The sequence below is a fragment of the Ambystoma mexicanum genome, chromosome 1q (assembly GCF_040938575.1).
Source record: "Ambystoma mexicanum isolate Mex_15411 chromosome 1q, UKY_AmexF1_1, whole genome shotgun sequence".
Taxonomy (NCBI): Eukaryota; Metazoa; Chordata; class Amphibia; order Caudata; family Ambystomatidae; genus Ambystoma; species Ambystoma mexicanum.
In genome coordinates this window covers 1,025,859,350-1,025,873,497 of record NC_090922.1, presented here as the reverse complement: position 1 = coordinate 1,025,873,497, position 14,148 = coordinate 1,025,859,350, and the positions used below count along the sequence as shown (strand labels likewise).

The 14,148-nt window shown below is 46.2% G+C and overlaps 1 protein-coding gene across 1 annotated transcript in view; it reads left to right on the top strand.

Moving 5' to 3' along the window:
• The window catches only part of DNAI3 (dynein axonemal intermediate chain 3), a 2,012,519-nt gene that overhangs the window by 1,795,496 nt on the left and 202,875 nt on the right, over positions 1 to 14,148 (top strand). The gene's annotated exons all lie outside the window — the stretch shown is intronic.

The window sequence follows — 14,148 nt, the reverse complement described above, 5'->3', positions numbered from 1 at the left end:
GGCACTGTTGGAGTTCCTGTCGTGGAAGACAGCGTTTCTTGTGGCCATCACCTCCGCACGACGAGTGGGAGAGATGCAGGCCCTCTTCTGTAAACCTCCATACCTGACATTCCACGAGACGAGGGTAGTGCTAAGGACGCACCCCTCCTTCATGCCCAAGGTGCCATCGGACTTCCATCTCAACGAGCCTTTGCTGTTACCTGTTTTCTTCCTGTCGCCTTTGTCGCCGGCTGAGAGGACTTTGCACTCGCTGGATGTGGCTAGAGCGCCGAAGTTCTACGTGGACCACACGAAGAGTCTTCGGAAGATATTACAGCTGTTTGTGAACTTTGGACCTGTGAACCAAGGGAAGGCCCTCTCGAAGGCTTCCATTTCCAGATGGCTCTCTGGCTGCATCATGCACTGTCACCGGTTGGCAAACCGACCGTTGCCCGGCTGTCCGAGAGCCCATTCAACCAGAGCGATCGCTGCTACCACGGCGTTCCTGTCTGGTGTGCCCCTGCTGGACATCTGCAGGGCTGCTACGTGAAGGTCGACGCACACCTTCACGAGATTCTACTGCGTCGACCAGGATTCTAGGGAGGAGTCCAGAGTCGGCCAGGCAGTGCTGCGCAACCTGTTCGCCTGAAGGTGAGCCTGGTGAGGAGGTAAGAGATGCTTAATGTTGAGTTGTTGAAATGCTTAATGTTCAGCCTTGCCACCTCCCCTGGTTGTGCATGTGTGTACTGCCACGTATTCTTGTATTCATGAGCATGTGGATCCATGCCAGACCCCGTGCTGGAGAAGGAACAAGTTACTTACCTGTAACTGTTGTTCTCCAGCATGGGTCTGGCATGGATTCACATGCGAACCCTCCTTCGAACCTCTCTGCGGCTCTTCTCTTGGTCCTACTGCCACTTTACGTGCTACCAAATTTGAAGATGGCTGCCAGAGGAGGGGCTTAGGTAGAGGGCAGTCATTGGTTGGGGCAGTATGACCCAGAGACCAGTGATTGGTTACTAGTAGAAAGACAGTTCAGAAACGAAACTGAAACTGATTTTTTTCTTTACCGAGGATTCCCAGCCTGACGACGGGGGAATATTCATGAGCATGTGAATCCATGCAAGACCCATGCTGTAGAACAACATTTACAGGTAAGTAACTTGTTCCTTACTTCCCTTGCTTTCTTATAGTTCTTAGGTCAAAGGCGTTCGACTGTACAGGGATTTTGCTTGACCTCCTGTATGACCACTTTGAGCTATCTCGACGACTCTCCTACGCCTTCTGGTATCTGTAGTTTCACTCAGACGAGGATCAATCAGAGTCGACCAGAGTTTCTCGAAGCAGCACCCACGTGGCGCTGGTCCCCTACTGTAGCTGGTCTCCCCTTTACAATTTTTCTTTGAACTTCTTTTACTTTGCCACTTTGCAACTTTCATTCCCCACAGCCCGGTTCTTATCAGTGTTCCCTACGACTTACTGGCTGTGATGAACCGCTTGGTTTTCTTTGCAACTGGAGTCAAGGCCGGGACCATGGTAGCAGGAGTCTCCCTCGATCCAGCTTATCAGCGTCAATACGCTCGGTGTACCTTTGACATCTGCTGCAGGACACTTGGGCTATTGTCCTCGGTCTTAGGATTCCTTTTGCAGAGGTTTCGCTGGGTTTTGTCAAGAAGGGCACGGTTGTTTCTCTCCTCGTCTCCCTCTCGATGGTTGTCGCCTTTCTCCTCCTCTCGAACTGTCTGGTCTTGATAGCTGTCTCATTGTGCGGTCTGCCTCGCTTGTACTGTGTTTTCTGTGCTCTCTTGCTCCCCTTTTTATCCCTCTGGGGAAGGGGAAGGGCCGTCGGGTGTGTGTGATTCTGATAAATTGCTTGACTTTTGCCGGACCCTTGTATTGGGACAAGTCAGGTAAACGGCTCTGGTGTTAGTCCATTGTCTTTCATGTTGTGCGAAAGTGTTCGTGTCAGAAAAGGGGGGGGCAGTGTTTTTGAATGTCCTACGGAAGAGGACGGGGAAAAGGTGTTGAAGGAAGGGGGATACCATGTCTCACCCATCAGTGTCCTACTCCCACTCCCCGAGGACACCCCATCTAGGTGATCCTCCCTCACTAGTCCACCAACAGGAACTGGATCCAATAGCAATGGCCATGTCCTGACCACCTGGCCGACAGATCTGCGGGATTTAGCCAGGGTGACACCTTCAGGTTTCTCACAGCAGGTAAACAGGCATTGGGTGCAAGCTTTAATCGGCCACTGAGTGACTACTGTATGTTTTTTTATGTTGAAGAGAAAGTGTGAAAGGGAATTGTATCTGGGCAATCACAAACAATGGAGGCTCTGCCAAAACTAGGGTGAGTTGGAAGTTAGTTGACAAGTTGTCCCACTGAGCTTGATCATAACCCTGGGGAGTGGCTTCCTCTTAGGGTTTGACAGCTGAGAACTAGGTCTGCCTCCCATCACAGTCTTCAGCTACAACCCAAACAGACTCGTTTTTGGGACACTGAGAATGCTAGGATCCCTCGCTGATTGTTTCAATGTGTCCCTCTTCAGCACACGAGTGAAGCGGCTACATCCCCGATGCACAGCCCCCAACCACTCACAAAAATACTAGAGCAGCGTCTTCTGATTCTAGAATAGGTCTCTGAAGTACAGGCAAGTCCCAGTTCGGTCCAGAACCTTGCTACATCCCACCTCATCAAGCTCTACCCCATGTGGCAGATGGGCGGCTGTAAACCCGGCGTGCCGCAGGGCGTCCCTCTGTATATGGTGGGTGATAGGGCACCGCTGCCACACCAGCTCAGGGAAACCTTCCAGAAGCTACCCAGTACTGGTGTAGCAGCAACGTCCTATTTAAATGAAAAGTTCTAAGCTGCTGTGTAGGAGCGGAGAGCTTATCATTTAAATAGTGTGCCACTGCCACACCAGCATGGGCAGTCTTTCAAAGGCTGTCCCATTCTGGTGTAGCAGCAGTGCCCTATTTAAATTAAAAAAGTCCTGCTCTCGTGCTGGAGCACCCAGAAGAAGGGAAATTTGTTTTTATGAGGAGCAAATTGTAATATATTTTTAAGTTTTTAAGCGGTGGAATGCAGGGGCCACAGCTCTTCCATTGTTTAGAATGGTAGGTATGTGCAGTGCATGTATCGGACAAATCAGAGCAGGCATATTAACCCTTTGTGCAATCCAATTGGGAATGGGAAATTCGGACCCATAGGATACAAGTATATCTCTGCAACAGAGACATTAACACCCCTGGCTATATTACAGGGACTCAACCTTACTTTTATCTCTTATTTGATTCATTTTTTATTTGACTTTTTATTTTAGTAGAATTATTTCAGTACTGATTACATTTGAATTTTTATGTTTTGGCTCCATGGGGTGATGGTTTAGTTCCCCTCTGCATGTGAGTCAAAATGAATGCCCTAAATGATGACTAGGAGATAAGGTGTCAGGTTCAGTCCTTACCTCTTTGCTTCTTGACTCCTTTGCTGGGAAGAGGTAAGGCCTGTCCTTTCAGGTAGCCACCATGCAACCCGATTACAGGATATCAGGTAAGCACTACGGCTACCCGAGAGCCAGGTCCCAGGGGGAAAAAACCTTGAGGGGGGAAAAAAACAAGGTGCTGAGAAGACGTTCCAGGTAAGTTTGTTATCCTGGGAATTTGTCTTTATAGGAACCAGGAACAAGTAGAAAACACGAGGTCGCAAGGCAAACTAGCATTCCGCAATACAAAACAATTGCAATGCGAGAAGCCTTCTGAATTACCTCTATTTATTTCCGGGTATCAGATATTGCTGAGCATCTGAACGAGATGATGTCACCGCGTGGCAAGAGCATCTGAGCGCCATCTTGGATCGGGACGCAATTTGAAAGCGTTTCCAAAATGAAACCTGATCAGATAAGCACCAAGTAGGCGAAAGCATGACATAAGGGTTGGCAGAGACAGATATAGAATCTGGCTTTTGTTTGGCTGAACTGTCTTTTGTCTTGGTTATCTGCAGTTAAAAGGTTTTGCATTTTGCATTATTCAAATTACCAAACGTTTTTTAGGATCAGACAGCAGGCGACCATTGCCAAACACAGTTGGACATTGCTGACTTTCGCCAGCGTCCAAACCAACCACGGTTGCCTATCCCCAACTCAATCATTGCCAACCATGGCCCATCATCCCCAATCATAGCTAACCATTGCCAAGCATCACCGATCATGGACAGCGATTGTGGACCATGGCCATCTGTTGAGCCAGTAAGATTGTTCTGTGGGTTCAGTCCCCACCACAGAGATCTGAGGATCACCTCTAGACTGCACATTTTATACTTTCATAGTCTATCAAAGACCATGAAATTATGAGGTTAATGGTCAAGGTGTACTATTGAAGCGGCAAGAGTACATTTAGTTTATGGAGGGTGTTTTGTCAAAGATTGTGTGAGAGAGACAGGTAGAGAGAGATAAAGACAAGCACTTACCATTCCAGGACCCAATATGGCATCCTGAAAATCATCATGGAAGGGATAAACACATGTTACAAATATAATCCCCACCTGTGGAACACAAACAATCACTAGGGCACCCTTGAATGGCTTTAATATGCATGCCAATTAATCTGTTTTTACATGCTGCCTGCGCCTGCTGTATGCATCTCCTTCTTAACAAATGTATGATATACAAGGCTATAAGATAGCTAGACTGGTAATATTGCTGTGGAGAGGATTAATACACTTGCTACCATGATCTCCATATGAGCAGGAGTAGGTACAATTTTTATTTTATTTATTTCAAATATTTGCAAGGTGAAACATATTCTAATGAGGCCTCACAGCGTTGACAACATTGGCAGCTTCCACGGCCACAAGGTTGATGATATAGGAACAGTTCCAATTTCTAAGAGTATCATCTGGTATGGCAGACTTTGCTAAACCAGGGGATTACACCAAGAACTGCACTAGAAGCAGCGAGCGTGCTTTAACAAGCTTGTGACAGTGGGTTTTGAAAGGGAAGGCTGTATTAATCCTACTCACTGACAAGTAATCCGGCAGGGCTTCTGTATTGATCTGCACAAAAGAGGAATACATCAGTACAGTACTCCACTCATGCACATCTTATGAACTAAGGACGTGAGACCAAAGGACATACAGGAGAGAAGAGGTGGCACTTTGCAGCTACACAACATCTCACTTATCTCCTGACTCAGGGTCTGAGCCCAGGCCATTGTAAAAGGGAGGCAACATAATGCGTGCCTGCTGCACCCATGCAACAAAGTAGTATCCCACTTGTGTTCGGAATTGAGGGATTCTTACCTGCAGTAACTGTAAGGGGTGAGAAGCACAACATGTATGCCTACTGTGTTGATGTTTCTGCACAGCATACTGTGTTGCCCGCATCGCTCTGACCCATGCCACAAGGGCACGCCGCTTGTGGTCGAGGAGGCATGTGAGGGTGTCGCAGGGCGCTGCACAGAAAAGCACAGAGCGGCAGGCAGAGAGGTTGCTCCCATGGGGCTCTCCTGCTTGTGGAGCGAACTACACTATGCACACCAGCCAGGTGTGATAGCAGCATAGGTACTTTATGAAGAATAATACTGTATTGTGTTAACAATAACAAGACTATGGGCCTCATTACGGGTCTGGCGGTAACTCTGCTGGTAAAACCGGCGGGTTGCCGCCAGACCCGACAAAAATTTCCAGTACCTGATGTCCCGGTAACACCAAGGTATTACATCCCCGGTGGCCGGGAAATCAAGAGCCGGTAATTCTGTTCGTCCCCATTCCCATTGAGTCCAATAAGACTCAATGGGAATGGGGACCACGGAAGCAACGTCACCATTAATAACGGTTTTGTTGCTTCCGTGAAACTCTGCAGGCAGGACGGCACCTGCCTGCAGAGTCGTACTGTGCCGGTCCGGTAACAACAGTGACGGTAGGCTTACCGGCACCACTGTTACCGGGCCGGCACAGCCGTAAGTCAACTTTATGTTTAGAAATGCTTATTTCTACACATATCTCTCAGGCATATTACCTCCATGTTCCTCTTCCTTGTCCCAGTACCTACTTTTAAGGTGTCAGCCTCTTTGACAGAAACCCTTCAGGTGTCTGCATATGAGAAGGGCCACACAGCTTATAGATGTTGTTTCGACACAGCTTGCAGACTTAATTGCTGCTGTAAACACGCTACTGGTGTAATAATGCTGAAGCCACGTCTGCATTCAGCCACTTGATTTATAAGCACTCTGTGTTCATTTCATTGAAGTCCTGTTAAGCACAAGCATTGGCAAAGCCAACAGTTTTGGCTTGTGTATAATATTAGGAACTTGCCGGGCACTGCTTAGATGCCCAGGTACTGCCACCATTTTGCACCTGCAACTACCAATGGGCAGTTAATACCAATATGACTGTGCCTGACAAGTGCCTTTGCCATGCCTACAAAAAAGCCCAAACTGTTTGCATTGCTAATGCTTGTTGTATCAGTGTGCTCCGTCTTGTCGATGTTCCTGTTGCTGTCTGTCACAGACACACCTTGTACCCACCGACTTTCCTTATGTATTGCTGTTTTTGTGGTTGTTTTTATTAGTGCCTCTTTGATGGAAAATTTTATTTGAAAGTTTACATTTCTTGATTTATGTAAGGAATCTGTGGTGGTATATGATGAGGATGTATCACTTTGTTGAAATTACTGTTCACGCTCTTTCTTGAATATAACATTTTGACAAAAAAAGAGTTGAAGCTAATGGAGGAAGTCTTATGTGGTGTGTTAAAGCCCATCAATCAGGAGGATTGGTGAAATGCACAAGGGTGGTTCATGAACTCATAGATGTGGCACCAGGGACTCTAAAGCTTCATATCTTGATCGGCTGGAGAATACCTGGACACAGTGGCGTACAGAGTGAGGGCTAGAGGGGCACGCTGCCACCCCACAGACTCTTTTGAAAACCTGACCGGGACTTTCGGCAGTGGGCCACCTCTCCTGTTCGGCACCTCAATGAGGGTGCCCAACAGGAAAGGTTTCCCCCTACAGGACAATGTGTGCAGAGTAATTCCTGCGCAGCACAGTAATTGTCCTGGCAGCAGGACACCTTACCCTTTCCGAAACCTCTGGCAGGACAATGTCCCAAGGAGCTCCAGGCAGTAGCAGAGGTGCTCGCAGGTTGCTCTGTGTCAACAGAGCATTTCAATGTGAGCCATTAGGCACTGCTGAGAGGGAGGGGGGACTATTAGCAGGGACTTTTGTCCCTTTAGAAATGTGCGTGGCAGGGAGTGATCATGTGTGAGAAGGTTGCATAATGCTGCAGGCTTTATGAAATAATGACTATGGCTTTACCCCAGGGGTATATGTTAAGCTCACATTAAACTGCATGATGCTATTGTGACTTTACATGCAGGATGGGGACAATAAAACCAAATCCATCCTCTTATTGCTCAACATATTTCTATAATGATGTATATTTAAAGTTAATAATGAAAGGGTAGTTTCTTATGTAATGTGCTTTGCTTCCAAGGCATTGCTATAAATAAAGTATTATTTAAGCACATGAAATGCAAAGGGAAACATTAATAAATATCTATATAAACTAAAACTGTGAAGATGTGCTCAGTTGTTTAAATTGTCCACATCCCGGTTTCACCATTTAACCAGTGTGTGATCCTGGGCAGATCATGTAATCAGACTGTGTCTTATCTGCAGCTCTGTAAGTGATTCACTTCAAAACTTTAATATATCATGCTGTTATTTTTTTTAAAGCCTGACTTGCTCCATATATAACAGTGCAATTTAGGTATTTAGCAACACAAAATTATTTGCCACTTGGCTTACTTATGACAACTTATTCTAAAGTCAGTTGCATGGCGCCTCCAAATATCAAAGACTGATGATGCTCCTTGCATGTGCTTTCTGTGAAGTAATGTCTGTTGGTGCAATCCATATGCAAATTAGGAGATGTGCATGCATTTTGCCTCAGAGCGCCTGGACAGGGCTATAATAGATGAGTTCCCTGCATCTGTAATGATTATGCCGTTTTTTTTTTGTTGTGCTAAAATGCGAGATGCCACTAGTAATGTTACCAATAAAATAGCTTGGGGCAGGGGTGGGCGGTTTGTGGGCGCGAATGAGACAACCTGGAATTGCCCCCCCACCACATCTTGCAATGTTGGATACTCCACTGACAAGACAATATAGGGAGGCTTTTCATAAGATGTAACTGTCTTGTTATTACCACAAAGTGCAGCTCGACATTTCATGAACTGTAAGGAGTCATTAATGGCTTCAGTCGAAGCCTCGTATTTTAATGACAAGTTAAAGTTTATGTAATGCCGAGCTTCGTTCCATTGTGGGTATAGATTAATAACTGTTTATTATTCTGAGAGAAAGCTTTACATCAGCGGCTTCCTCAAAGACAGCCTCGCATTTTAATGCAAAGTTTTCTCTCAGAATGAACCGTGTTTTATCTATTACAGCAACGGAGGCCGCTGGGGCGGTGCTCTGCTGCTTATGTCTGTGACAGCTCGGAAGAAGGGCCACTGCTCAGGCTTAATGCAGCCAATCAGCAATGAGCCGAAGACAGCCGAATACCAGGGGATACCGGATCCGTATGGGATACCAAATATTACAGAACACCGCCCAGCCGAATACCAGGGGATACCGGATCCGTATGGGATACCAAATATTACAGAACACCGCTCATGTTCGGTGCACTGCTCCCACTGCCTTTGGTGAAGACGCTGATGATCCTCCCACTGCCTTTGGTGAAGACGCTGATGATCCTCCCACTGCCTTTGGTGAAGACGCTGATGCTCCCGCTCCACGGCTTGGCCGAGATGATACCTTGTTCAAGGTAAGATGAGCTTCCACATTTTTACAAATTCTTCGCCGCGCTTCTACTTGCGGAAGAGTAGAAGGGGAAATAGAAAGGAATATAAATATTGGCGTTTTACGCTGGGAACGACGTAATTGAAAACTCCAGTTCCCAAACTGTAGTTGAGCGGTTTGACTTGAGCAGGGCAATGCTCAAAAAGATAGAGACTCTACGTACGCAAAGTACTCTTTAGTTTGGGTCCCCGTGCAGGGACCCAAACTGGATCGCGTTTTTTTCTGCTGCAAAGCAGCCCTTATATTGGACCCAGGGGCGGGCCCTGGGCCCTTGTGTCTTGTCGGGGGGCTGTGGTGCCAGCCCCCAGACCGGCAGGGGCCGACTGTCTGAGCACCCGGGGGTCCTTCTCTTTGTTGTAGCCCTGCACCCCTGCTTCTGCGCATCTTGTCGCCTGTCACCTAATTTGTAAGGAAGTACGAGGTGTTCCTTCCTTCTAGTCATGCCGGTCGGCAACTGCAGGTCACCTTGTGGCAGTGGTGGGGCGGGGAGCTCAGCCCCATTTGTTGGGCTGCTGGTCGCCCCTCTCCCCCAAGCCTGGCTGCCATGGGGCACAGGTTATCAGGCCTCTCTTGGTGCCTCGGCAGCGTTGCCCAGAGGTGAGCATGACAGGGACACTTGAACATCACGTGAGTTAAAGTAACTCACTAAATGACATTGATAACAATTCATTGCTTGAGCTATGTTACGCCCTACAGAACTGCACCCAAATGACAGCCAAGCACACAGCGATTCGTGAATCCTCGCCTTCTTTACCGTTAATGAGTGACCTTATCAACATCCAACTACGGCCAATCAACAAATGCTTTCGGCTAGCTCAAACTTGACGCTGACGAGAAAGACCAGAAGCAAAATGGAGGAGGCAGCAGTTTAACCGCTGCAGGGTCATGTCCCTTACAACTGGTTACCCTCCCCCCCCTGGGAAAGGGGAGGGCAGGGGGCGGAACAGCGCCAAGGTGCCAAAACAACCCAAAAGCCTGCGAAGGGCTAAACAAAAGAAGTGGGCGGGGCGAGCCGCCTTATAAGCAGCAGGGTCCGACTGCAGAAACATCTCGCTCCTGCAGTGGGACCCCGCGGACTCGCCGTGACAGAAGGATTTCGTTTAACACCCACCCACGAAAGGGCAGGGAAGGAGGGTGACACCTGGACGTCGCTATCGCAGGACGGGCAGGATGGTGTGAGGAGTTGTTGGCGTGTTTGGGCAACCAAGCACAAATGATAGACTCCGGATGAGCCAGAAGGAAACCGGAATGGGTCTTCGCTCTTCCGGACCAGCGCCTCTTGGGGGCCTAAACGGCGGGGGCGTCTGGTGGTAACGAATAAGGCTCAGCTTCCCCCAAAAACGGCGCTCTCCCCACCCACGGACACCTGCACGGGCAGGATAGGCTCAGGTACAAAGGGTCGGGGGAGTTGGGGGCCTACTATACAAAAGTATAGGGGGAAGCAAGGGAAATCCGGCACGGAGCAAGCGCCACACTTGCAGACTGAAGTTCACAAATGTGTACAATAATTCTGTTGTTATGGAAATAAAACTGCGGCCAAGTTTGCCATATGAAATACTGTGCCATGCCAATTTATTGTAGAGAAGGAATAAAGCGCAGCTGGGTGCATGCGCAGAGGAATAATTGGCAAGGAAAGCAAAATGGACAAATGCAGTGGTTATGTTCCATGAATCCATACAAGAGAATATAGCATCTGTGGAAACGAATGCACCTTCAACGGCGGATAGTCAAGCCAGTGACCTTTCTGAAGCAAGCACCACCTTCGGTGTAGAGGTCCTTAAATTTGCAATTAAAATATTACCTAAACTGTGCAAACTGATTCTTGAAGACCTTAAACAGCAAGGGGACATAGTTTTAAACTTGCGTGACTCTTGTTCATGAGCTGAAATCAAGAAACTTGCAAGCAAATTGTAAGCAGCCGTATCTTTCTCCCTTGCACATCAAACCTATACTGGTGGGCTCCCAGAAAGAAGAAAAGATAATCTAGGAAAATGTAACTGCCCCTGCTAGTTACCCCACATAAAAGTAAAGGCGGCTGGCTAAATGCCTTGAATGGAAGCAGATGAAAGGAAAAAATTCACAGCCAGCAGTACCAGACATAACGTGCAACCTTCCCTTAAACTCTATGACTATGTCAGTTCCATGTGTTCAATCCAAAAATCGAAGGAAAAGAGAAGCCCGGTGAAAGAAAAGGTCAGCTCAAAATATGGGAACCTTAACCAGTTGGTTAGTGAAAGACAACGAATGTAGGACAGCAGTCGAGCTTGAGGACCCTAGTAACCTGAGCATAGGTGTACTGATACGGATGTCTCAGATTACGCCTCCCTGTGACAAAGGATCCCCAAATACAAAAAGTTGAAATACTGTTGCTCAAGTGTTACAACAGAAGGATACCTGTAATGCGAGTACTTCCGTGGATCTTGATCCCAAAGTAGTCACAATTGGGGCAGACTTTGCTAACAACCTTAAAAGAGGTATTAACCGCTATGTACTGGTGAAGCTTTTCGACAAAATCCCATTGTTAAGAATATTGAACTCAAGTGATTTTGATTTTGTGCAACCCCTTAGTGAAATGTTCGGGAATATTTCTCGTATCCATTGTTTCTTACCGGAATCTGTATCCTTAATACGCTCGCACCAGGTATCATTAAGGTACCTGGGTTACATCTTGGATAAGAAAGTCCTTTATCCCAAACCGATTATATGTCCTCAATGTAAAGGAAAACAGAGTGTTAAACATTATGGAGTAACAAAACTAACTGGAAACACCTCACCCCAAGTACGATGACGTGCAAGGGTGGGAATGGCTTAAGGGTGGGAATGGCTTAAGAGTGTTCTACCAGCATCATGGGGGGAGGGGGTTCTACGCATTGAAAATGCAAGATCGCTTGTTGGAACACCAGGGGTTTTTCCCAATTCCTTTCTTAAGGTGGGTCTTTTGACATATTGTTGTGCTTTGATATATTTGTGTTACAAGAGACATGACTGATGTATCCAATTAATCTTGACGCTTTCCAAGTCCATCAGATTAAAGCTAAGAAAGGGCTGCGCTTTTGGAGGTCTTAAGATTCGGGTTAAAAATTAACTAAACTCTACCCTTATATTACCTGAGGATAAATGGGGCAACGTATTGGCTGTTGCGGTTTCTATGAAACCTGGGGTACCTGAAAAAAGTAAGCGCACATCGATTAATATTTATCACGGCCCTGGTAAATTTGTATCAGATTACATTTTTGAATACATCGATTTGATTCTCACTCAGTAATGTCGGTGGAAAAAGACGTTGTGGTTGTGTGTGGAGACTTAAATGCCAGATGCATTGACAGAGATCCGTCTGCATTATATTGGAATGTTGTGGCGAGAAGTGAAATGGCACATAAGATCTCTAACATTCGGGGGAAACAATGGTTACTATTTTTTAAGCAGTGTGACTTAGTCTTACTCAGTGGTTACACCACGAATGACCGCTCAGAGAAGGCAACTTGGTCAAGTGGGTCCAGTTGGGCCACCCTATATTATTACACATGAAATAATGCCCTACTGGGCGGGTTATTGGTTTCAAGGTGCTGGTAAATGATTTTAGCAATCCTCACTTTAAACATCAATTTTGAAGTCAACGAGACCAGTGTTTTTAAATGTCAAAATGTGGTCCCCAATCATGAGGGAAATCGTTTATGCTGGCCCAACTATATTGGGGATGGGGCATGTCGATTTGACTTAGTTTAAATAATGTACTGCAAATGAAATCGAAGATTGGGGTGTCTGACCGAAAAAATTAAATGTGGTCCTAAACAAGCGAAACAACGGACCCTTTGACGTAATCTTTCGAAATGCTAAGCGCAAGATGTGCAGCAAAATCACGGACATTATATATACGGCTAGCCTGACAGGTGAATCCTTAAGAATGATTAACAAACTAAAAGGCACTTATTATAATTGGTTGAAGAGGTACAAGGCAAGTATAAAGAATGCTTTATCTGGGCACTCAATAGTTGAGACACCCGATCTATCTGGCAAATATTAACCTTGGCTAAAGGTGATACAACTAAACTGTTGTACCACATATCAGGAACAATCTAGAGGTCATATATTAAAACAAAAATGCTTTTTGAGACCGCGGCTTTGGTCATTATCAAAAGAGACACATTGCCCTGGTCCCTGGAGATAAATCCAGAGAACACTGAGACAGCAATAATAAGACTGAAATGCTCAAGGGCCCCGGGCCCTAATGGCCTAGTCAAGGTGGTCCTCAAGAAAGACCCAGAAGATTGGACCCGGTTGTTACATCTTTTGTTCAAAAAGATTTGATGGCAGCGCAAAATACCACATTCTTGGCAGCATTTGGTTCTTATACCAGTCTATAGAAAAGGTGATCAGACGGTCACAGAAAAGTACTGACTGCTGTCCATGTTGGACATTACTGGTATCTTCTTCACCACCTTTGTATTAAAATAATATTCTTTACACTTATCAGACTGGATTTCATCCAGGATCAGCCACAGCTCTTAATGTAGGAGCGTTGGATGCCTTGATTCACGGGGCACATCGCAGGGAAGGCCCTTCTTTATATGTAATCTTTGTGGATTTTAGATCCGCATTTGACCAACTAAACCAGGATCAATTGTGGTTAAAACTAAACAAACTGGGATGTCCCAGGTGGTTGCTTCAAATAATGTTCCAGCTAAATAGCAATATTAGTGTGGGTGTGTACGTTTGGACAATTGGGGATCGCTGACACCACCAGTGTTGCTAAACAGGGGAGTCAAACAGGGTTGTGTTTTGGCTCCCCTGTTGTTCAACTTGTACTTGGTAAATCTTCCTGCCTGTTTGAGAGCAAAGGCACATTTCCTCCGAAAACCTGGTGATTGTCCACTTATCGCCATGTTGTACGTGGATGACTTGGTTGGCCTGGCACCATCGTTTAACTTTAATACAGTTACATCCCAAACCTTCTCTGAACACTCCCTTACACACTTCTTCTGGTGCTCCTGCCATACCCTTGCTGACCACCCAAATGTAACCTGGAACACTAGGGCCCACAACAATCGCCATCTCGCTTTGTTCGTACCACTAAAGTACAAATACACCTTTCTTTGAAACATAAACATCTGCCAAGGCGGTCTTTCCCTTGCATTGCAATTTGGCTTTAAAAGCTCCTAGTATTTCTATTCGTGAACCCCAAATGCATTTGCCTTCACTAAAGGATGTTTCGGATTTGAATTTCTCTTCCTGTATGCTGTGCAAAATGGTTTAAAAGGAATCGGTGTCCGCCAATGTAATTCAATGTTCTTCTTCTATTAGAATTTAGA